Source organism: Eulemur rufifrons, chromosome 18 (assembly GCF_041146395.1).
Source record: "Eulemur rufifrons isolate Redbay chromosome 18, OSU_ERuf_1, whole genome shotgun sequence".
Classification (NCBI taxonomy): domain Eukaryota; kingdom Metazoa; phylum Chordata; class Mammalia; order Primates; family Lemuridae; genus Eulemur; species Eulemur rufifrons.
Window position 1 is genome coordinate 31,150,598 of NC_091000.1, and position 24,640 is coordinate 31,175,237.

Below are 24,640 nucleotides of genomic sequence, written 5' to 3' on the forward strand. Positions count from 1 at the left end.
GAACATAAGGAAGCCTAAGATAGAGGCCACTTAGTCTTTTTTTAATTCTTTACTTTTTCTTAAGGAGTGGTGTTCATAACATGTATTAAGCAATATTTCCATCATTTATTCAATAATAATAATAGAGAGACACTTGTGAATACTTTAAGATTATTTAAGATACTGGAAATTTGTTTCAAAATGATGCATTTATGCAAAATTGCAGTGGACCAGATGTATATATTTAAGCCTTATTTTACCAGCAGTTGCGAAGTCAGTGGCATACTGGGAACTATGAGGCTCTGGGGTCATGCAGACCTCAGCGTGAGATTCAGCTTACTCACTTCCTGGTTACACGGGCTTGGGAAAGTTGTTTAATATCTTTGAACTTCAGTATTTCCATCTGTAAAATGGGGATAAATAGAATGTTAGGGAGTTACAATAAAGAGTTAATTTATGTACAGTGCCTGGCATTGAATATATGCAGGATTTTTTTAGTTGTCTAAAACTATCCATGTATTGAATATTTTATGGAGTTTATAAAAGGGAGTCAATGAATATGTCAAAGTAAAGATATAAAATGTAATTTTAAAGTAAAATGGATGTCTTCAAACTAATATTCTCTAAACCAACAGATTTTAAATATATAAAGATATTATTTTGAAGTAAAGAGAATTTTTTTCCCAAAGTGATATCGAAAAGCTCTCTATGATACACTAAATTTTTAAGAGCACTAAATGCAATGGATGAGTGTATATTCTTATAAACAAAACGCTGGATAATGAGGAATTTTGAACCTGACTTAGGAAACCTGCACATTTAGAAAAGAAACACTTTTCCTCCCTCCTTGAGTTCAACTGTTACATCTTATGACTTTTTGTCTGTCTGGGCCTAGAATAAATTTTAACCATTAAAAAATACGAAACATCAAATTTAAAAATGTAGTAAAATTACTCTGAAGATTGTCAAAGTTTATATAACCTGAGTCATTTAGAGAAGAAGAGTGAATGTGGGTCTTACAATGTTAAATAAAGTGGCATTTCCAATCCAAAACACTTGGGAATGTTCCAGATTATAAAATATTCATGCATTGTAATAACACATTTCGGGTATGAGACTTAATTTATGAAAATGACTATACATAAAAATACATGGAAACTGAATTATTACCGCTCCTCTTGCTCACAGATAAATTTCCTGAGATCACATAACTAGTGTGGACCTTCTTCACAGGGGGAGAAACTTCCCTCATGATTTTGTATATAAACAATTCTTCCATGGGCAGTGCCAGAGGCAGCATCCCTGATTATAGAGATGATTCCACTCTTCGGGGGGCAAGAAATATTGTAACTTTTCATCCCCAATTAGGGTAGAGGGAGGGCCCTGGGCAACACCACATTTCATAGTTCTTTTAAAATCTTTGACTCCTCATTAAATTAGCCTGCGGGAGAAAAGTCCCCACCCCTCTCTTATCTCTGGTAAAGATAATGATGAAAAGAATAATTGTAGTTTTAAAGAGGACATGGCATAGAAGAGAAGGAGAGAGAAAAAGACAGAAGAGGGAAAAGAAAAGAAGGAGAGGAAGAGAAGGAAGAGAAAGAAGGAAGAGGGAAGGAGGAAGAAATGGCCAAGGGTCAGCTTGCCCACTCACGCTGAAGGGTCACCTTCAGGACAGCATTTCAAAATGTACGCTACATGAGTACTGCTGGTACTTATGTTTTAAATGCAGACTTCTGTGTTCCACCTGACATTCTGATCCAATCTGTCTGAAGCAGAACCTAGCAATCTGCATTTAAAATATCAGTCCCCAGATCTGTAGAAAGTCCCTTGAGAAAGGCTTACAGAGATGTTTTCTTTCTTTCTTAATATGGCTCTAGAGGCTGGACTATAATGCATTTATCTTTTTGAGCTGTGTGTGTACACACGTGTGTGCATGAGCCCTCACTTGATCATGAGGTATCATCCTTTTTATAAATTGCTTGATTTGCTATACTAAAATTTCATAGAGTAAAAAAATGAAAAAATATATCTTTATGAGGAATATTAGTCTGTGTATTTTTTTCTTGTAATGACTTTGGTGTTTGTATCAGGATAATGCTGTCTCATCAAATAACATGAGAAGTATTTCCTCCTCTACTTTCTGAAACTGTTAGTGTATAATTGACTTTATTTCTTCCTTAACTGTTTGATGGATTCACCAGCAAAGCCATTTGAGTCTGGAGTTTTCTTTGTGGGAAGGTTTTTAAGTACAAATCCGATTTGTCACTAACTGAATTTTAATATATAATGTCATAAATGTTTCCATTTAATCTTGATTATAAAATTTGTTGGAAAAAAGTTGCCCATAAAATACCCTTTGTATTCTCTTAATATCTGTAGAATCTGTAATTATATCCCTTCTTTCATTCCTAATATAGGCTATTTGTGTCTTTATTTTTTTTAATCAGTTTGACGAGAGGTTTATCAATTTCATTGACTCTTTCAAAGCACTAGCTTTTGTTTTGATTTTCTCTATTGTTTTTCTGTTTCTATTTCACTGATCCGTTCTTTCATCTTTAGTACTTCCTTTCTTACTCTTGTTCTGGGTTAAATTTTCTTCTGCTTCTAATTACTTTAAGTGAAAGCTTAAATCATGAATTTGAGACTTCATCTCTAATATAATAATTAATGCTATAAATTTCCATCTAACCCTTGCTTTAGATGCATCTCATAAATTTTGATATGGTATCCAGATAGATGCGTAAGAACTGAATTGGATTAGAGTACTCCCAGCTTGTGCCTGCTGCAGAATTTCTTGGTGTTTGGGGAAGCTTTCCCACATACCGCCACAAAAGTGTTCTGTGTTAAGTGTGAGTAGAGTGTAGGAAAACACTTTGGTTTTTCCTATCCTTAATATTACTCCTCCTTTTGGCCTATCAATTCTGCCATCAACTCTATTGATCAATGCCAGTCCTTCTCTTGAAATGGGTCCATGGCCAGCATTGATCCCACTACTATTACTCTCAAGTTTCTACCTTTGTCTTAATACTACTCTCTTTTTTGTATAATCCCTCCTATTCCTTACTGTAGAAAGCTTGGGGGAAAAATAATAGGTTCATGTGGGAAATAACAATAGAAAAGGAGGTGGGAGAGAAAAGTAGAAATCTTATATTACTACCTGTTGTTGCCATAATTTCTTCTGCTTACTCTTGTTTCTCAACTTGTAAATCTTGTCCCTTACTATTCCTCTTTCCCCATCACAATATGTAAGCTGGCTCTTCACCATGCTGTTCCCATCAGAGCTCCAATCCTGACCCTCTCAAAATGTGTCAGTGGTGAATAGTGTTAACTTGAAGTGGTGGCATGACTTGGAATTGATGGAGACAAAAAAGGAGAAAAAATAGGGAAAGAAAAAGCTAGTTCTTTTATAATCACCAGGGGTACATTTTGATTTATATACTTTATCTCATTCTCTTAAGATCCTATCTCCATTCTTCTCTAGGTATCCAGAGACTATCAGTCCTATACTCACAGCTTGTAGACCAGCTACCCCAGGCCTCTGTTTCTAAATTATATGTTCCTAGATATTCATTTATCATTACGTTCTGAACACCTAACAGAATGCCTGACACATGAATGCTTGTTAAGGGAATGAATGAACCTGGACTTGAAGTACTAAGTTATTACTTTACCTGCCTATCAAGGGTGCCATTGCTGTCCAGTTTCATTGCCCCTAAAATCATCACTGGGAGCTATGATCCCATATGCCCAGAGAAATCCTGTTGTTCTTGGAAGCTAGGCTTTGAAAAGAGAAGACTTAATACACATAAGATCAATGTTTTGAGACTGAGATTACTAGGACTGATATGGTGATAGGGATGATGACTGCCATAAAGCTGCTGTTGATAAATTTTCTTCTAAGACAAAATTGTTCAGCATGCAAAGTTAATTTGGAGGGAATTTCATCCTCTTGCATTTCCATTCTATGCTACCCTTGGACAAATTTGCCAAGATCTCCTGCAAAATAATCTCCTTATCTTCTCTTCTGTCATCAGCATTTTAACACTATCTATCCTATTGTCTAAGCTCTCTGTAAACTCAACTTTCACTAATTGAAGAATTCTTTCTAGATTCTGTATACAAGCCTATTGACATTGATATGTGTTCTGAATATCTTCTCCCACTCAGTGGTTTTCATGGTTTCTTTTAATCAAAAATTTTAGATTTTGATGAAATCCAATTTATCAATATTCTCTTTTATATCTGGTGCTTTCTGTATCCTTTCTAAAAAATTATGATTGATCTCCAAGGTCATGATATTTTCCATTATTTATAGTTCTACCTTTTACATTTAGGTTTATGATTCATTTGAGTTAGTTTTGTATATGGCGTGAGGAAGGGTTATTTTTATCATATATATATGCAGTTGTTCCAGCACTATTTGTTGAAAAACTTGCCTTTTCCTATTGAATTTCTTTGGTACCCTTTCAAAAATCATTTCACTCAATATGTGTTAGGTACTTTTCTGGGTTCTTAATTCTGTTCTTTTGATCTACGTTTCTATCCTTTCTCCAACACCGCACTTGGTTACTACAGCTTTATACGAGGCCTAGAAATTAGATATTATAGGTCATCTGACTTTGTTCTTCTTTTTCACAATTATTTTGTAAATTCCAGTTCCTTTGACTTTCTGTATTAGATTTGTCCTGCCATTTTCTTTTTCTTTTTTCTTTCTTTCTTTCTTTCTTTTTTATTTTTTTTTTTTAGACAGAGGCTCACTTTGTTGCCTGGGCTAGAGTGCTGTGGTGTTAGTCTAGCTCACAGCAACCTCAAACTCCTGGGCTCAAGCAATCCTTCTGCCTCAGCTTCCCGAGGAGCTGGGACTACAGGCATGCGCCACCATGCCCGGCTAATTTTTTCTGTATATATTTTTAGCTGTCCATATAATTTCTTTCTATTTTTAATAGAGATGGGTCTTGCTCTTGCTCAGGCTGGTCTCAAACTCCTAAGCTCAAATGATCCGCCCGCCTTGGCCTCCCAGAGTGCTAGGATTACAGGCGTGAGCCACCGCGGTTGGCCTGTCTTCCTTAAATCATATCACAGCCCAGAGATTAAAAAAAAAAAAAAAAAAAACACTTTGAAATGTGAATCGCTTTATCCACATCATAATTCACATCCATCCTCTTTTTGATGGAAAACATGATCACTCTATGTTATGTGTCATTCATAGTTCCAAACAATGCAACAAAATATGGAGTGAATGAGTATGCCCAAGATAAATGTTCTCCTTACTATTATTTTCTACTTAAAGGATATGTCTGGTGATATCAATGTTCTCAATTTTTCACAGACTCTCACAGATCTTATATTACTCTCTATATTTCCTTCCATAGAAGGCAGACTTTCCTTAGGGGGAATTAGAGGAAAGGGGCATGTTTTCATACTATCTGGAATAATAGGTAAAATTGCCTGGGAAACACATTTTATCAAACAGTGCTGGATGAAGGTGAAAGAACAATTTGCTTACAATTAAATTTCTGGTTCAGTGCATTTGACAAACTATTTTATAATGGAAAATAAATGTGTTTTGAGTATGAAACAAAGAGAGAAGTTATAAACTATTTCCCTAATTAAAGAATGGTTATCAAACATGTGGTGGTTCTCACTGTAAATAAATTTAGAAGATGTCTGAGTTGTGTTTATTTGTCCTTGCATATCTATGACATATAGTGAAAAAATATATGTAACTTTCTATTTTTACATAGTGCTATTCATGATCTCTTCTCACTAACATTCCTATTATACAAACTTCAAACACACAGTGAGATTTTGTTCCACTTCATCAGAGTTTTTCTACACATTGCCTGGTCTTTGAAGTTAATTGGAGCCTTCCGTGTTGAAGCAAGACTTCTCCTCATATCCCTTTAGGATGCCCTACCATGTGCCCATTCCCAAACCAGTCATTGGGAAGGGAAAATGGAATCACTGTATGTGGCTTAGACCATTGGGTTTCAACCTGATTTGCATGTTAAAATCCCCCAGAGAGCTTCGGTAAAACCCTGATGCCCCAACAACAGAGATTCTGATTAATTGATCTGGCACAGGGTTTAAGCCTTGGTATTTTTAAAAATCTCCCAAAAATGTTCTAATCTACAATCAGAATTGAGAAACTCTGACATAGAGGAATCTTTAGAGAGGGAATGGATGTTGGAGAGTAAATAACAAAGAACGCTACAGAGACCTCACATTAATTTTAATTTTATTTTCTAGCTGAGGGGAATCATGAAAGGTTTCTAAGCAGAGACCAAGGCTATGTTATGAAAAGGTGACTCTGTGAGCTCTGGGCCCCACTACCCAGCAGAGAGCCTGCCTAAGCCCCACAAGGTGCTCAGTCAACATCAGTTGGATGGATGGATGGATGGATGGATGGAGGACTCTAGAGACAATGATCTGGTGTGAAGGTTCAGCCTTTGCATCCACAGAGCATATGGTAAAAGATCTACCATATATTCTGATTTTATCATCCTTATAAGCAAATCTAAGACTATTTTGAAAATGTGGATGTACAGTCGTAGTTTTTTTATAGTTTTTAGGTAATAATTATTTTGATTTTTAGATAACTATTTTATCTCCCTAAAACCCAGATTCTGAGTCTTTTTACTCTAGTTCCATTCTTAAGGCCTAATGCTCCTCACAGCTCCTTTGAATTTATTATGAAATTAAATAAATTTTCTTAATCATCATTCTCAACTGGGGGTGGTGTTGCCCCCTTGGGAACATTTGACATGTGTATACAGATATTTGGGGTTGTCGTCTCAACTGGGAAAATGCTACAGGCCTCTAGTGGGAAGAGGCCAGGGATGCTGCTAAACATCTTACTCAGGACAGACCCTCACAGCAAAGAATTATCTGGCCCAAAATGTCAACAGTCCTGAGGTTAAGAAACCCTGATCTAAGATATTCATCAAGTGTGTTTCTGTAAGCACCCTATACTGGATGCTGCAGCTATTCTGAAGCCTCCTGAGACTTCAGAGATTTTTACAGACACGTTGGCTAATAATAGTAAAGAATCAGAGACTAGATCTCGACTGTTTTGGGTAGATCTAGCTCTTGTGTAAACCCTCAAAGAAGCTTTTCCAAACTTTAAAGACCCAAGACAGAGGACCTGGTGATGTTGTACCCAGGCAATGCCAGCAAGACGATTTTATCCTAATCAAGATTTGTATGAATATGACATTTTGTTTATTCTGTTGCCTCTTTGTTCTCTGATTCATAAACAGCAATAGAGTGGAACAATTATCCCTTCTTGTTGCAGACACAGATGTGTAAATGTATGAAGCTTTCTATGAGGCCAGTGATGCCAAAACAATTCATATTATACCTCATCTACTGTACTATAGAATTTCAGACTACAAATGTGCAAAAAACACTGTAACCCTCTATATTTATATTCAAATGGGCCGAGGAGGCCCATGGCATTCTTATATAGGCACACACTTTCAACATGTGTGCTACAATCAAAGAAAATGCTATCCATAGTCCCAGATTATAACTTTTTGATTCAACCTCAGTAGATAATGTCTCATCAGATAGTAAAACTTGAACTAAAAAGTTTGATCCAAAAACTTAATTTCTGATATTTCCAGTTCTCCATTCTCTAAAGCCAGGAAGAAGGGCAACACTTCAAACATTTACCTTGCATAGATAAAAATATTAAATGTGAGAGCTACACATGCAATATTGTGGAGATGCATTTGAACCTATTATCTAACGGTCTAAGGCAAGAGTCTGCAAACTTTCTGCAAAGGGCCAGATGTAAATATATTAGGCTTTGTGGGCCAGTCTCTTTCCCAATGACTCCATTCTGTTGTTATAGCACAAAAGCCTTCATAGACAATGTGTAAGTGAATGAGTGAATAAGTGTGAATGACTGTGCTCCAATAAAACCTTATTTATGGATGCTGAAATTCAAATATCATGTAGTTTTCATGTATTATAAAATATTATTCTTCTTTTGACTTTTTTCAGCCATTTTAAAAATAGAGAATTCTTAGCTCATGGACACAAAAACAAGCAATGAGTTGGATTTAGCCCACAGACCATACGCTTACCTAAGGGACATGACTGTTTAGATAAGAAAAATGTGGTGCTGTAAGAAAAAATATAACACCAATCAGAAGGAAGATGATCATAAGAAAGATAGGAACCTACTTCAAATTTTCATCTTTACCTAAAGACAGCTTCAAGAAATTATTCTAATTTAATAACAAAAATAATTTGATAAAAGAAATGAAGATATAATAAATCTACTATAATGTTCTTAAATTGAATTGAAATTTTTTAAGAAGGCTCAGATTATTTAAAAAGTATTTAATTTTTTTGTGGGAATGATGGTGGCTTAGAAAAATAGTCTTAGTGAAATTTAATCAGAAACATTCTCTACATATTTGAAAGTCTTTCCCTCATATTTTCTTTATGCACTGTGTTTCCATGGATTTGGCTCATGGAACATCTATTGTCATTAAACATAAGTAGAAAATTTACTCCTAAACCCATTTATTTAAGTGTCATATTACTCATTATCAGGAATGAGAGGTATTTCAGAGAAGGTATTTGGTTTATCTAAATCAGGTAAATGCCTAAAATGCAAAAATTATCTAAGGGTCCCACAAGAAATGGGTCCCACATAAGGAGCTATTCCTTTTCTTCTCTTAAAACAGAATCCTAAATATGCTTCTCAAAGATAACCATTTGGATGAGTAGTCCTTTGATCTGAATGAACTTGCCTCAAAAGGAACCATTGGAACAAGAGAACGATCCCTACCTTCATAGAAAATCATCTAATGAATATCCCTCCTTCTCATTCCCTTGGCTAAATCCTGAAAATAGCAGTTATTGAAACCCAAAATTATCTGATTCCAAAGTCTGTGATGCCCACAATACTATTTGAAGTTACCTCAATTCTTTTCATGTTTTATCCTGCTGCTCCTCTGCCTGAATGCCCTTCTCTTCTTCAAACTCCTTTGAAATTCTTCTCTTTAAGAGAAAAATCTTAAAAAACACCATCTCCTCTAAGAAACTTTTTGGCACTCCACCCTCATATTCTTTCACTACAGAGATATCTATCACAGTGCTTATACTATTTGGTGCACTTACTGGCTTATGTATTCTAGCTCCCTATGTTGTGCTATATACTCTTTGAGGGCCAAAGTTATTGTACCTCAGCACCGCCTAATAATGGGTGCAGATAGAGAATAGATGTTAAATATTTAAAGTGTTCTTCGTAATTTACAGGGCAATCAGAAGGTTTGCTCTTATCGCTTCTCTCATGTATCATCTCAGATGTCTACAAAAAATAGGTGTCACCACCGACTACCTGTGACTGGGTGTTGCAGCTCTCTTGAGGAGCCCAAGACGCCCTTCCCAGCTGGTGCCCAGGAGAGAGCAGACAGCATGTCTTCCTTTCCCTGGACTCTCGGGCAGCTCCAGAATGTCTGTACCGAAGGAGCTGAGTAGTGGAAATCTGACAAGAAAATGGGAGTGGGAAGGGGACCTAGGGAACGTGTGGTGAAGATACATTTGCAGAGCAGGAACAATATTTTCATTGTGGTTATTTGCAGTGGCGTATAGGAGCTTTCAGAGATGACAGGGAGACGGGCTAAAGCTCCCCCAGCCAACTCTTTATATCACCCACTGATTTTTGACATTCTTTCCCTTCGATTCCCACCAGCATAGCATTCTGGACTGCAGAATATAAACATCTTCTCCTCTATGGCAAGTGAAATCTCAGAAGGCCATGACATTGGAGAAACAAAATCTTTAGCTAATTTGGATTTTCCCTTGCATTGTACCAGGAAGTCTGACAAGTTACAATAAAAAAGGAAATTTATCTTGTTCCAACCAAATCTATACAGCTACATCTCTACTTTAAGTAGTTTTAAATTTTCTCCAAAAAGTCCTTCGAAATTCCTCTCTTTAAGAGAAAAATCTTAATGTCTCGCTCCTTACATGTGGGTTGTGCTTTGACTTGCTTCTAACAAACATAACATGGTGAAAGCTACAGTGTGTCATTTTGGACTTGGTTATAGAAAACACTGTGGCCTCCTTCTTGCCCTCTCTCTTGGACAAGGCAGCTGACATGTGAAAATATTCAAGCAGTCTTCTGGAGAGGTTCATGCGGCAAGGAACTAAGAATTTCTAGCCACAGCCACGTGACTAAGGCATCTGAAAAGTGGCTTCTCCAGCCCCAGTCGAGCCTTGAGATGACTGTAGCCCTTGCCAACAACTTGACTGCAGCCTCGTGAAAGACCGAGAGAGAGAACCATTTAACATGGGAGACAAATGTTTGTTATTTTAAGGTGTTAAGTTTTGGAATAATTTGTTATAGAGTCATAGATAATTAATGCAATACTTATCTGACTTTCTATACACTGCTGAAAAATCAGCAGCATTAGAGGGAGAAAAGATAGTCTGCAAACAGTAACATTTCATCTAAATTTGTACTCAGTTCCTGGATAACGACTTAGCAATAAAGTCATGTAGGTGAATCGAGACTTCTTTTCATTTCAGATTCCTATCTAGTTGTCTGCATGATATTTCCAGTAGGATGTCTCTGGCAGATTGCTTTCAAAGACGGAGGGAACAATTTTTCCCATGATCTTCTGTGGCTGTGGTGCTCCTCCTAATAAGTGGTAAAGTCTATTTCTCTTTCCCTTGAACCTGGGCTGGTCTGACTTGTTTTGACTAATAGAATATGGTAAAAGTAAGTCTCAGCCGCTGGTCTCAAGAGGCCTGGTAGCCTCTGCCTTCATTTTCTTAGATCATTAGGCTGAGAAATGGCCATGTAAAAAGCTAGTCTAGGTGCCAGCCACCATTCTAAGTGCCCCTTTGAACAAGATAATGTCCCTTCACTCTAGGTGGATGAGAAGATAGTCTAACCCACTGGAGGATGAGAGACCAAGAGAAGGAGAACTGACGTTTCCCAGACAACAGCAGGTACCAACTTTGAGATATACGAATGAAACTTCTCAGATATTTCAGACCGTAAAATCATTCAGCTAAATGCAGCAACATGAGTGAAGTCAAGTGAGAACGGCAGAAGAACCACCCAACCAGCCCAAAGAATTGTGAGAAATAGTAAGTTGTCTTAAGCCACTGTTTTGAAGCGGCTGGTTACACAGTAAAAGATAAATGATACAGAGTCTATAGGCATCTCAAACTTAATATGTACCAAACTGAACTGTTTATTCACCCACTCAAATCTGACTCTCATCCTGTATTCTCCTTCTTAATGCTACCCAGTTGCTCAAGCTGAAAACCTTGGTATCGTCCTGATTTCATACCCCTATTCAATCCACCCGCAATTCCTATCAGCTCTTCCTCCAGTATATGTCCTAAATACATGCTTTTTGCCACTCTGAATTTTTTTGACTACTGTCCTCTAAAATATTATCAACTCTTGCATGAATTCTCAGTGTAGCCTTTTAGGGGATGTCCTTGCTCCTCCCTGCCCCATCCATTCTCCATACATTGGCCAACGTGATCATTTTAAAACATCTGTTAGGTCAGAGCACTTCCCTGCTTCATACTCTCTGATGGCCTCCTATCACATATATTACAATATTCTAATCCTTTGCCATAATTTGGCTTGCCACCAATCTCTCTAACTTCATCTTGTACTACAAGTCTCCTTTTTTGGTTCCCAACATGCAAGCTCTTTTAGCCATAAGATGTTTTTACTTGCTAATCCTCCTGCCTGGAATATCCTACTCTTGGCTGTTTTCAGGCTGATTCTTTTCAGTTCTTAAGGTTTCAACTCAAATTATTCTCAGGGAGATGATTCTTGACCACACAGATGAAGGAGTCGCTTGTTAAAGTCAGAGTCCATTGCAAATATCAAAAATAACTTTTGCTATGTTAAAACGAAGCCATTAGGTGCTTACTAAATTATTGGAATGACCAAGGTAGGAGGTTCTAGGTTAGGCCCCCAAAATGATTATATAATAAAAACATTTACCAAAGTAACTGTTATTTTTGCCACTTTGGAAACTAGGTGATCAGCAAGCACTGTCAGAACTGCTGGTTCCTGAATCATGCTATCTTAGACATACGTCCAGGGACCAGAAAGTGAGGATTGCAATCATCACCTCTAGGAACATACCTGATACAACTGTTGGCTCAAGAGCCACTTTGTACCTGTTAGTCCTTAGCAGTAAAATTTGTGCCTCATGGTCACTGTCTCCCACTTAAGATATGTCTGAATTCAAGTCTTTTGTAAGCATGTATGATTGGTGGAATCCATATCACATCCAAAACTCTAGCTCCAAGGGAGCCTAAAAATACAATTTAAAATTTTTGATCTTTGCAGCTAGAAGGCACAGTGGAAGGAAGTTGGAATAGATGTCGTGTGAGCCAATTAGCCATCTCTGCCATTCTCCACCACACTTGTGCTGGCTCCTAATGCTCCTGACATCACACATACACACATGCGTATATGTGTGTATATGTGTAAAATTTCCCATTTCTTTTCATTGTATTGTGCAAGAAACTGCCCATGAGTGCAAGGACATTGTCTCGTTCATGGCAGCACTTAGAATGATGGCTGGCACATAGGAACACTTCAATAAATAGTGGTAGAATGAAAGAATGGCTAATAAAATAAATAAATACACAACAGTCATTTTAACAAAAAGAACAGTCATTTTATACCATCTTTCTGAGGGAGGATGTTCCTATCGATGTTACTTCCCCTTCTGACCTGGCTCTCCTGCCCTCAGGTTTAGCCCTCGCCCACAAGCATTTCTTCTTCTTGTCCTTTAATTTACAACCTCACCAGTACCCTTTCTCTTTTGAGAAGGTTCTCTCACTCCGTGGTGAAAGTCTTCTAGAACATGGAATCATCCCAGTTGTTAGCAGAATGAGGACTGATGTTCAACGGTATTCGGTATTAAAGTTATCTAGGGGAGAGAAATAACAGTGGTAGGTATTGGCTCCAATTCATTAGCAAAAATAAATATGGGACCCTCATTTCTGCTTCAATCTTCCCACCAATGAGAGGTGTGGACATCTTAGATCCTAACTGAGACCAACTTTGTAATATGTTTTAAAGATAAGCATTACTTATCATAATTTAGCCAATAACACATTGAAGAAAGAATATTTCTCTTATTTGCAAAACTTCACCCCTTTCCAGTAGATTTCACGATTTCTCACAATTGGACTGAGGAATATCAGGTTTTTTCTCTCTCGAGACTGTTGGCGTGAACCAAGAACTGCATCGACTTTTAATATCTCCTTTCTTTGTTAGCCAGGACATGATGATGGTTCCGACTGAATTCTTTTGACACGTTCTGGTGTATTTGTGGGGATAGGAGAAATGGGGTGCTGCCATTTCTTACCAAAACACCAGTAAGGGTGGTCAGAGTGTAGTCTATCTGCAGTTTATTCTCTCCAGATTACTGTTGGCCATGGGTATCTCAGCCCATAGGATCTTGGTAATTTTGTATTTTTCTGCAAGAGAAGCATCAGGAAAAGTAAACACCAGATGACCAGCTCATGTCTGCACCTAAATTCAGTTAGACAAATGGGTTAGGTATTCACCCTGTATCCTCTTCTCTACCTTAACCAAAACTCCAGCTCATCTTGACATGTTAAATAGAGTATGTTCTCTTTCCCTCTGTCTAATGTCTAATGCAACATTAATCTAGCCTCTATTAACCTAATCTATGAATGTGGTCCTGCCCTAAGCCATGGAAAAAGAAACAGAAGTAGAGTAACCAGGTAGTCTGCTCAGGAGAAATAAAACGGACTAAAGTTTTAAAGAAGAAAGATAAAACTTTGGGAGAATGAGCACGCTATTATATCCTCAGGCTCAGGAGAAACAAAAACAGCTTTATCTTTTTTCGTAAATTATAGTTAATCTTAGTTCACAAATAAGTTCAGACGAGAATAGATCTATAATTAGTGATATGAAAAAAGAACCAAGGTAAGCAACTGACCTTTCTAATTGGAATATGAGGCAAAGATGAAGATGATCATCTGTTCTCAGAGACTGAATAAAAGAAAGTTATGATAGATCCAATATGTACACACTAAAGAAAGGAAAAAAGCTTGCTTAGAATTTCCCAAAAAAGCAAAGAATGTTTATTAATCATGGCAGAAGTGGGACTGTAGCCAAGATATACTAATTTCAACTTCTTGTGAAAATAAGTTGCGTGCACTGAAATGGTTCATGTCTCACGGTGCCATTTTGGTGGCCCAGTCCTAGGTCTAATTGCTTGAAATACGACAAAGGAACTATCCCTGCATCACACACGGCCAAGGTCTGAAGTGCCATGCAGCTCTATTCTAAAGCATTCAGAGAAAGCTACAGGAATGAGGACTCCCAAGACTTAGGCTTTGGTCAAAGTGGGTAGAGGTTAAAATAAATGTTGATCTTTGGGGTAAAGGAAAACTCAGGAGCTTACTATACAAAACCAAGAAGAGTCCTTGAAGCTTTTAACCTCCTTTTCAGAGTCTAGAAGTCACACATATGAGGCTTAAAATTTACTCTAAAGTCTTCAGTCTGTGATGGACAATAATGTGGTTTCTGTTTTTGCTTGCTAGATTGCCTGTCTGTGTTTATTTGCGGGTTGCAGCTAACTGATCACACACCATATCTGTTCCATTGCGGTAGACCAGTGCTATTTGCATTGTTATTTTCCTGGAGGTTGTTTGTAAAGCGTTTCCAGACGTCAAACAACTGGGTTATTCCAAGCACTCTTGTTTTCTAAGCACTGGGTTATTCCAAGCACTCTTGTTTTCTTGTTTTAGTCCACCTCCTCCAGTGACTTGGGTTGAAACTTTGCTCTGTTGATTTAAGTGACTAAAGAATTTAGGTGGATGATGGATGGACAGATAGATGGATAGATAGATGAAATTCTTTTAAAAATAATTCTGTTTATGGAAATATTGAGAATTAATTTGGGAGTTGTACATTAGGATAGAGAGAGAAAAAAAGAATAACTAGTGCAAAAGAACATAAAAGGGAGAAATAAAGAGACAAGGACCAACAAACAGAATGAAAGTTAGTTCAAGTGAGTGACTATAACCTCTGGCAAGAGATCAGACAAACAAGTTCAACCCAAAGTCAATTTAACTTTATTGGACCACACTGTTTCAGGCAATTAGAAAAATATTTGTAAAACATCAGATGAGAAAAAGGAACGTGGAGCCCAATAATGCAAAACAATGTTTATAACAGAGAAATCATGAAGTGGGAAGAATAAACACAATTATTCTATCAGCACCTCCTGTTCTTCTAAAGATTACTTAACTTACATGTAGAGAACTTGGAACAAACAGCCAAAATAGTTTCTTGCTAGCATACTCCTACCCCCAAAGTAGTTAGTTTTAAGAATGTTTAAAAAAAAACTTGAGGAATTTTTAAATTGAGGAATTAGAAATAGATTTCATGAAATTACCAATTATTTAAGGCTAACTAATAACAGCAAGCCAAAAAGAAAATAAAAATTGTCTTTACAGTTCCTATTTGCCCTTTGCTTTTCACTTTGAGTGAAAAACTACTTGATAATGCACACAAGTAATAGCCCCAAATTTGAGACTAAAATTATAGGCTTATTTGGAGAAGAGAGTGTACTTCAACTCTTTATCCAACCAAATAGAGTTTCAAAGTTTTTCATAGTTCATGTAAATTGAATTCAACTCAGTGTGGTATTGGATAGGTTAGCTTGTTTTATCAATTTTTTTTTTTTTTTTTTTTTGAGACAGGATCTTGCTTTGTCATCCAGGCTGGAGTATAGTGGCACAAGCTTAGCTCATTGCAGCCTTGGACTCCTGGCCTCAAGTGATCCTCCTGTGTCAGCCTCCCAAGTAGCTGGGATTAAAGGTGTGTACCACCACGCCCAGCTAATTTTTTTTTTTTTTTTTTTTAGAGCTAGGTCTCACTATGTTGCCCAGGCTGGTCTCAAACTCCTGGCCTCAAGCAATCTTCCTGCCTCAGCCTCCCAAAGTGTCAGAATTATAGGCATGAGCCACCATGCCTGGCCTGTTTTACATATTCTTACAAGTAGCGATAGCTGAGCATTCCAGGGAGCTGGCAAACATGAAGCCCCGAAATCAGTGCTGTCTTCTAGTGCATACAACACCCAGCCACCCACCTACCCACACATGCACACGCACACTTGTAAAAGGTTCATGGTCTGCCCCTAATTTATATTCAATAAATGGTGGCTCTGTGCTTAATATTTTCCTCCTCTGAATTCTTCTTTTCCACCAGGCCCTACTCTCTTTACAGAACTGTCCTTGTTATTCCCCGTCCTTTATCTAATCCCTCCTAATCACAAAATTTTGTACCCGCTATTGTGAAAAAAAAAAAAAAAGGTCATACAGATTTTTTCTCAGATCACAATAAAATATACTATCTACGTGAAAACAAAATGAGATGGAAGGTGGCCTTTCACTTCTGCCATGGATATCCCAATTAATTATCACTAAATATGTCAACCTTCAAATCAGTTCTGCTTCTCTCCAAAAGTAACAGGCATCAAAATCTATGCCAGTTTCTTTTTATTTTTTTTTAAAAAAAAAACTATTATGAAATGCACACAAAGAATTTTTCATGCATAGTGACTCTTCAAGAAATATTAGGTAGTAAAAAATCATATATACTAATTCTATTCTTGAATATTTCTCATCTGGGACTTCATTTGTGATCATGATTATTCTTTGAAACGTGATAACCCTCCTGATTTTTTTTAATATTTTAAAGGAGAAAAACTCTTTTCAGTTCACCATGATTATGTACTACAATTAATAGGAAAATTTGAAGACTAACAGAAGGAGTGGCTACATACCTATAGTGAAAAAATATTGGAGAACTAGAAATACCAACTAGATGATAACTTGACTTCCATATATATATGTGTGCATGTATCTGTGAGTGTATTGTATATGTGAGTGTATTTCCTTCTGTATCCTTCGGCTCTAAATAGTTTTAGAATGTGAGGTATTTATTATGCCCCTTAGCCAAAACAGTGGAAGGCAGAAGATGCTTCCATGGGCCTCTGGTCACTTTTTAAGTACTATTATTGAATCAGCGTTCTTGGAAGAGACTGATGTGGTAAAACATTTCTGTTAATTTCCCCTGAAGAATGTCACATTGGGTAATGTTCTGTGGGTGGTCATGTAATGAGACACTGGTGTCTGTCTATGACACATACTGTATATGAAAGGAAACACAGATAAAGGTAACTTGAATTCCATCCCTCTCTTTGTTTATATGATGCTTATCATCATGCTATCTAGACACCCAGACTAGAAGCTTTATAACAAGTAAATTTTCCACCTCCATTCTACTGAAATCCATGGACAATGAGTCTTGGCAGGCTCTTGAGGGGTTAATAGGCACATATGCTTCTGGTAGTCAGAGATGAAAATGGACCGACCCAAGCAGCAACAATTTCCCCATTTCCAATAATGTAAGCAACTGCTTTAGTGGAATACCACTGGAAATGAATCTTCTATATTATAAACATATTTTAAGTACATTTACAAGCATGTAGCTATTTAGACCATTTTTACCTAAACCAGTGCCTTTAAAAAAATATATAGCTATTCACAGTCCAACTTTATTTTGAAGAGTAATAGCATGAAAAATTTCAAAGGAAAATAAAATATTTAGTCATATTTTCTGTAGAAGAGAGTGTTATAACAATTCTGTGTATGTGTGTGTGTATAAATATTATAAATGTTACCTTTAATTGAAAAGTATTAAAAGTACATATTTCTTTTTGTACATAAATATAACTTTTAATAAGACTAAATTAAATATTACCACCTCCCCATCACATCATGGAATAGACACAATAGAGCACGTTGTTAAGTCCAGACATCACTAAGTCCAATTGGACTTTTTACAAAGTCAAATTATAACAATAATGAGACTCTTAGAACATCTGTATTTTCTTTTGGGGAGTCTTTCACTTCCTTCCTCTTTCTAGCCTCTAACTTCCTTTGTTTTCTTTTAGTCTTGAACTGTAACCAGGACATTCTGGAACATAGATTTATTCATCTTGACCTCAGCTGTGATTAATCCACCCGAGACAAAGATCAACTTCTGGCTAACACTGGTTCTCTCTCCTTTACATCAGTAATGCAAATTTACCTAGTTGATTGTAGTATCTGGTGTAGGTGTTGTTGAAAAAGAAATCGGAGAGCAAAGATGTAAGAATTATCTGTGATTCATTTAACAAACATTGATTGGGTACCACTTATGCATAGGCACTTGGTAAGCAGTATATTTAATTAATGGAAATTAATTTTACTGCACTTAAAACTCTGAAATGCAAATGAGGTTGGAGAGGATGATGAATGGTTTACAGTCTACATTTGTATAGACACAAAATTATTATTCTTTTTGGTTGGGAGGAGATACTAGCGTAGATTAATCAAATACACTGGCAGCTAAGATGAATGAAACCTTAGTTAATACTAAAACCTCATTGAAACCATTACTTCTGACCTTTTTATCAAAACTTTTACACAGGCTGCTAACAATTAACAAAATTGATGGATCTGCGTTTCAGTCTTCTGCTTTTCTTCCACTGGTCATTTGTCAATCAGTAGCTTTTATTGAGAATTCACTATATACAGAACATTGTACAGACCTGCAGCTTCCAAACCCCGTGTTAAGGAAAAACAGCCTGAAGGAGTGGTAATAGGCTTCTCAAGACAAAGTTGTCATCTTTGCAAATAAGTTAGTTCCACGGTTAAGAAATGGGTTTCTTTTTACTACAGTCCTTCTCAGAAACTCTAATTTCCTAACACATTGTTGATATCCAAGACGATATCAACAATTTAATATACAGCATTGCTGTTTGTTATCCTTTGTTATCCAGGCACTAATTAATATTTTCAGGAAATAGTGTTCCACAAATCTCAATAAACAGGGCCTGTGGTTTTTGTTTTCAGAAAGGAAAGTTAATATCACGATGGTAGAGGTTATGATAGAACCATAAAATTGTAGAATGAAAAAACACAGAGATCACTTAACCCAGTGGTTCCCAGACCAAAGTGATTGTTAGATTTTTCTTGGCAGCCATGAAAAAATACAAATTCATAAAGTCTGGCCCTCCTCCAGACTGAGTTAGAATTTGGGTGGATGGAACCAAAACTCTCAAGGTCCTGTGTCGATTCTAATGATCAGCTGGGTGTGGGAAACTCTGTCTAGGCCAAACCAATCCACACCAAGTGAGGACAAGGCCCTTCAGAGAGTCTCTAGGCCTGCGCGGGGAGGCTGCACTGCTGGAGAGCCTACGGCTTCACTTTGGGCCCTCTCCCCAGTATGTCAGAGAAGCCTACTGGGTCCACGTGCCGCCAATGCTGACGCCAACAGCAACGCAGACCATCCTGCAAAGAAGAGCTACACCAATCAATTTCGCTCAGCATTTTGTACCAGAAGGTAAAGAGATAATGGGGACCCTGGGCCAAGGGAACTGACGTTGAAGATGTACAGGAAAAATTCATGAGACAAATTGGAACCATTATGGTTACTTAAAAAGAGGCAGATACTAGGAAGAAACAAGCTATGCGGTAGAAAGACACTAAACAAAATACATGGAGAGAACCAAACCATGACAGCCTTTCTAAAACCATGGTATACATGCCATCTCATATCAAACCAGATGACTCTGGTGGTAGACTCCACGGCAGGGCACACACAGCCTGCCTCACGTTTATGGTCCGCAGTCTTGACTCATTTCTGAAGTTCATTCAAAGCCGAGGTAAAGGGAAGGGAGAATCTCTCAGGCAGTGGTTCTCAGCCTTGACTGTCCATTGGAATCACCTGGGGTGGCTTTGAAAATGCTGATGTCCAAGCCTCACCACAAAACAGTTCGTCTCTGGCGGTGCTTTCCAGGCATAAGTGTTTTTTAAATCACCAAGGTGATTCTCGTATGCAGCCAAGGCTGGGACCCACGGCTGGGGGAACAGAGACAACGAGGAATCTTGTCAATTCCTCTGCTGTGTCAGGATGAAGACAGAAGGGAGCCATGGGCTGAGGATGCCATTGTACTCATTTTTCGTGTTCTGTAAGGCAAATAAATGTACTGCATTTTTTTTTCATGTATGGTAAAAATATAGTTTCCTTTTACAAGCATTTTGTTAAGGTAAAAACAGAAAGTGTTGATTTTTAAAAATGTATATTAAGTGGCCAATAGAACAGTTGGTAATCTGATATGGCAAAAATTGTGATGGTGGAGTGTAGACGAATGAGGTTTGGCAAACTCTGAGCCAGTTGGCAGGAGAGGGAAGAGGAGTAAATGTGTGGGGATAGCTGAGTCACTTTAACAGGGACTCAGGAAACCAGAGATCTTGCAGCTCAGAGTTCCTAGAACTCCTATTCATCCTTTGCTCAGCTTTCCTTGGTTCCCATACAAAAGGATCCAAATGACTACTCTTCCCAACACCTGAGATAACTGGAATGGTCTCTATTTCTTACAAACAAAAGAAACTTCCTTTGTAATAAGACTATATATGGAGCCATATAGTTAATAAATGCATTATATTTATTGTTCTCTTCAAACTATGTGTCTCTATAGCTGTAATATATATGTAATATATCTAGGAAGGCATATGCAAATATGCATTTTAACATTTAAAAAGAGTGGCTGCTCCTTCAATTTCCAAGGCTACTCTGGTGATCGACTGACCACACAAGAGATACAGTTTGACCTCCAGAATGGCACTTCTGCACATGGTCTACGCTGGAAACATTGCTAGATTAATAAAGAAACTAGACAAGAAATCCCGTACAAATACATACCACATATACGCACACACTGTAAAACAAATGCAAGCATAACTAAACTGCAGCAGTTCAATTGAATAGAGCAAGAAATAGGTAAGAGTTAGTTTCTTACCTGTTGGGGAAACTTTATGGAACAGGTATGAGATACATAGTATCCATGAAAAGAGCAAAACAGGTTTGGTGAAAGATAGGAAACAGGACATCAGGGAGAGGCATACACTTGGGGTAACAAATGCATGTGCAAATGAGGTTCTGCTTTGCTTGTTTGCTTGACTGAAGGAAGAGCAGAGAAAGAGCAGCGAAGTGAGGAGGCATTCGTTAGTAGGTGCCCTGCCGTAAAAATCCATGACTCAGATTTTAATTTTTTTTTTTTTTTTTTTTTGAGACAGAGTCTCACTCTGTTGCCCAGGCTAGAGTGAGTGCCGTGGCGTCAGCCTAGCTCACAGCAACCTCAAACTCCTGAGCTCAAGCGATCCTCCTGTCTCAGCCTCCCGAGTAGCTGGGACTACAGGCATGCGCCACCATGCCCGGCTAATTTTTTTTTTTTTCTATATATATTTTTTTAGCTGTCCATATAATTTCTTTCTATTTTTAGTAGAGGTGGGGTCTCGCTCTTGCTCAGGCTGGTCTCGAACTCCTGAGCTCAAACGATCCGCCCACCTCGGCCTCCCAGAGTGCTAGGATTACAGGCGTGAGCCACCGCGCCCGGCCAATGACTCAGATTTTAAATACTGTTCAAGAGTTAATTGGGGGGCCGGGCGCGGTGGCTCACGCCTGTAATCCTAGCACTCTGGGAGGCCGAGGTGGGCGGATCCTTTGAGCTCAGGAGTTCGAGACCAGCCTGAGCAAAAGCGAGACCCCATCTCTACTAAAAATAGAAAGAAATTATATGGACAGCTAAAAATGTATATAGAAAAAATTAGCCGGGCATGGTGGTGCATGCCTGTAGTCCCAGCTACTCGGGAGGCTGAGGCAGTAGGATCGCTTGAGCTCAGGAGTTTGAGGTTGCTGTGAGCTAGGCTGACGCCACGGCACTCACTCTAGCCTGGGCAACAGAGTGAGACTCTATCTCAAAAAAAAAAAAAAAAAAGAGTTAATTGGGAAAAATATGAGCATGTTAAAAACGTCATTATTTTAAAGTTAGCATTATTTAAAACTTAGTCTAAGACACATTGCTGAGTACTTTCCACCCTTTGACTCATCTATTTTCCTTCCAGAACATCCACAAAACAAGGATGAACTCACTTGTGCCCTAATATAGAGCAGAAGAAATGCAAGCCCAGAGATGTTAAGTATTTTGCCCACGGTTGGTAAGTATTAAGGTTTGGACTTAAACACAGACCTTAATCTCTAGGCTATACTGTGAGTGTTAACAAATATTTTTGAAGAGTCAAATAGATGTGAAAGAGAAAGAGAAGTCAAGTGGCCTCATTTAATCTATTTCTCAGATCCTGAAATTTCTGTTTTGCAAGAGTTAATTTTTTTCCTCATTAAAGTTGATACAATAAAACTATGCTAGAACAGAAATTTGGAAAAAAGCCTAAAGGTTATGAAAACCATACTATTGGAATTTAGAGAACCTGAGGTGTTGCAATGATTAGAAATGTGTGTTTTATAAAAGATGTTTTAAAACTGGAATGTTTGTTGTTTAGTCATAAATTTATACTTTAGGTTGATAAGTTCACCAAAACACTGGCACAAGGTGCTGTTTTAAGCACATTCCTAAAAAACGTTCAGAGACTATGTTTTATATGAAAATGTATAATTAAATACTTCTATTGTATAGAAAAAAAAATAACTAAAGAATGGTTACAAACCATTTTTCACATCAAGTTTTCCAAATGCTTCACAACTATGTCTTAAGGAATTGTATGTGCTTAGTAAAAGTCTCATTTTCCTAAAGGGTTTTGATGGGGGGATGGGTGGGGGAGTTGGCTCTCACAGCAGAAGAAACATAGATTTAGTAGAGAAACACCTGTGATGACTGGAAATATTATTAGGGTGGGAATTCTCTAAGAATGGGGATGATACCCACCTTGTTGGCTAAAGACATGGGAAGATAAAATACAGGGAAAGAACCTTTCAGCTTAAGCATTTATAATTATTTCTCAGTTCTATCTTCATTAGACCTCATTGATCTCATCTAAGGTTTTGATTAAGTTTTGTGGAGTAGAAAATAAATGTCTAGAAGGATTTTTTAAATCATATGTATTTCTGCGAATTTGCATGTTTGTGTCAATGGAAACACACAAAGATCCAGAATCTCCCTTCTCTTTTTTTGAGTGAAGGATACATTTTCCAGATATTTTGGGTCATAGAAACATTAAAAAATGTAAAAAAAAAAAAAAAGAGAGAGAGAACAGAAGTTTTCTGAGAGTCAATTTCACATGAATTCGGATGATTCCAATTACCTCGTCATGCTCAAATTTATCTATCTATACTAAAAAGCCATGTGCTTTTGGAAACCTCTATAATAATATGCCACATATAATCACAATTACATAATTATACAATAAAAAATGATTACTTAAGTAACATTACCAGTTAACCTTGGTAATTACCTGTACATGTATGTGGGCAAACAGACATTTTACTACAGAAGACAACGGTTTGATTTTTTTTTTTTTTTAAATGACAAACTTGTGGCAGTTCTGCCCCAAGAAAACAAAAACCACTCCAAACTAAAAAGACACAGCTTTGATTGCTTGGCCTATGCATAAACTTTCCAGAATGCTTTTCGGATTTGGCAAAGAAAAATGTTGCAACGCAAAGAATCAAAGACAACTTGCTGAAGATTTGTGTTGGGTTGATAAATAATTCAGCAAGATTTTTTGGTTTGTCTGAAACTTTAAACAGGAGATACTCTAGATGAGAATAAAGTTGGAGAACTAGATATTTGTACAAGTAAAATCATGCTTGCCCTAACTAATAATAGGGTTATATTAGCCAAGTAAGATCCCCCAGAATCACTGCCCCCAGAAACTGGAACTGGAACAAGAACAGAGACAGAGACAGAGCCCAGAGCTCTCCTCTAAGGAAATATCTCACTCATACCTAACCCTGGCAAGCAGTTCCCTCCAAAAATATTTAAATTCTACAAGTTGCACTATAGATTGTGCTATCTATTTGGTTAATTTAATTGAATGAGGCAATTACACTTTTCAAGAAATTTTCCAAGAAAAGAAAGAAACGTAAGCTTGTCAATTTAGTAAAAGAGAAGTCAAATGATTTGATTCAATTGACCTTTATTAAGTCAAAGAGGATCCAAATTGTTGGCTGAGGAGATAGATAGAGCCAAAGAATAACTGGGGCAATTCCATGCACAATTTCCTTAATGCTCTACCAGTGCTCCACATTATGAACATTGTCTAGTGTGGTTTACAACAGAAGTCAAATCAAAGGAACATATATATATGTGTATATATACATATGTGTATATATATATGTATATATGCAGAAAAATATTAGTGCTGATTAAATGTTAAGAAAGAACTCGTTCAGTGGAAAACTTTTGAAAATTATTTTACTTTTTATAAATTTTCCTCTTAAAATCTAGCTCAACATTGAAATCTATGTACTTTTCTCTTTGCTTCTAAACTTGTTAAAGAGATGTACTGCTCTACCTGTAACTGTCTATGGAGATCAATACACAGTATTAAAGAAAAAATTGTATTGATCTGTGACCTATTTTTCTTATTTGTGTCTTTGTTCTCTGATCTATCACTGTGCTACAAGTTTCTTAGAATTTCTCAGCTAAAAAATGCATAGTAATCTATATTTTTTAATGACAGTCTTTCTTTGTACTAAATAAAGGAAAAGTAAAGATAAGCTAAGTATACTGAGCAGCAGATAAATCACATTAAATTTGGCTGAAAA

The 24,640-nt window shown here is 37.2% G+C and overlaps 1 long non-coding RNA gene across 1 annotated transcript in view; it reads right to left on the reverse strand.

The window, feature by feature from the left end:
- Window positions 1-235: 235 nt before the first annotated feature.
- LOC138399004 (uncharacterized) overlaps window positions 236-24,640 on the reverse strand; it is a 219,547-nt gene continuing 195,142 nt past the window's right edge. Inside the window, exon 4 of the long non-coding RNA XR_011236076.1 lies at window positions 236-382. This is a non-coding gene — a long non-coding RNA (uncharacterized lncRNA). The remainder of the gene's footprint in view (window positions 383-24,640) is intronic.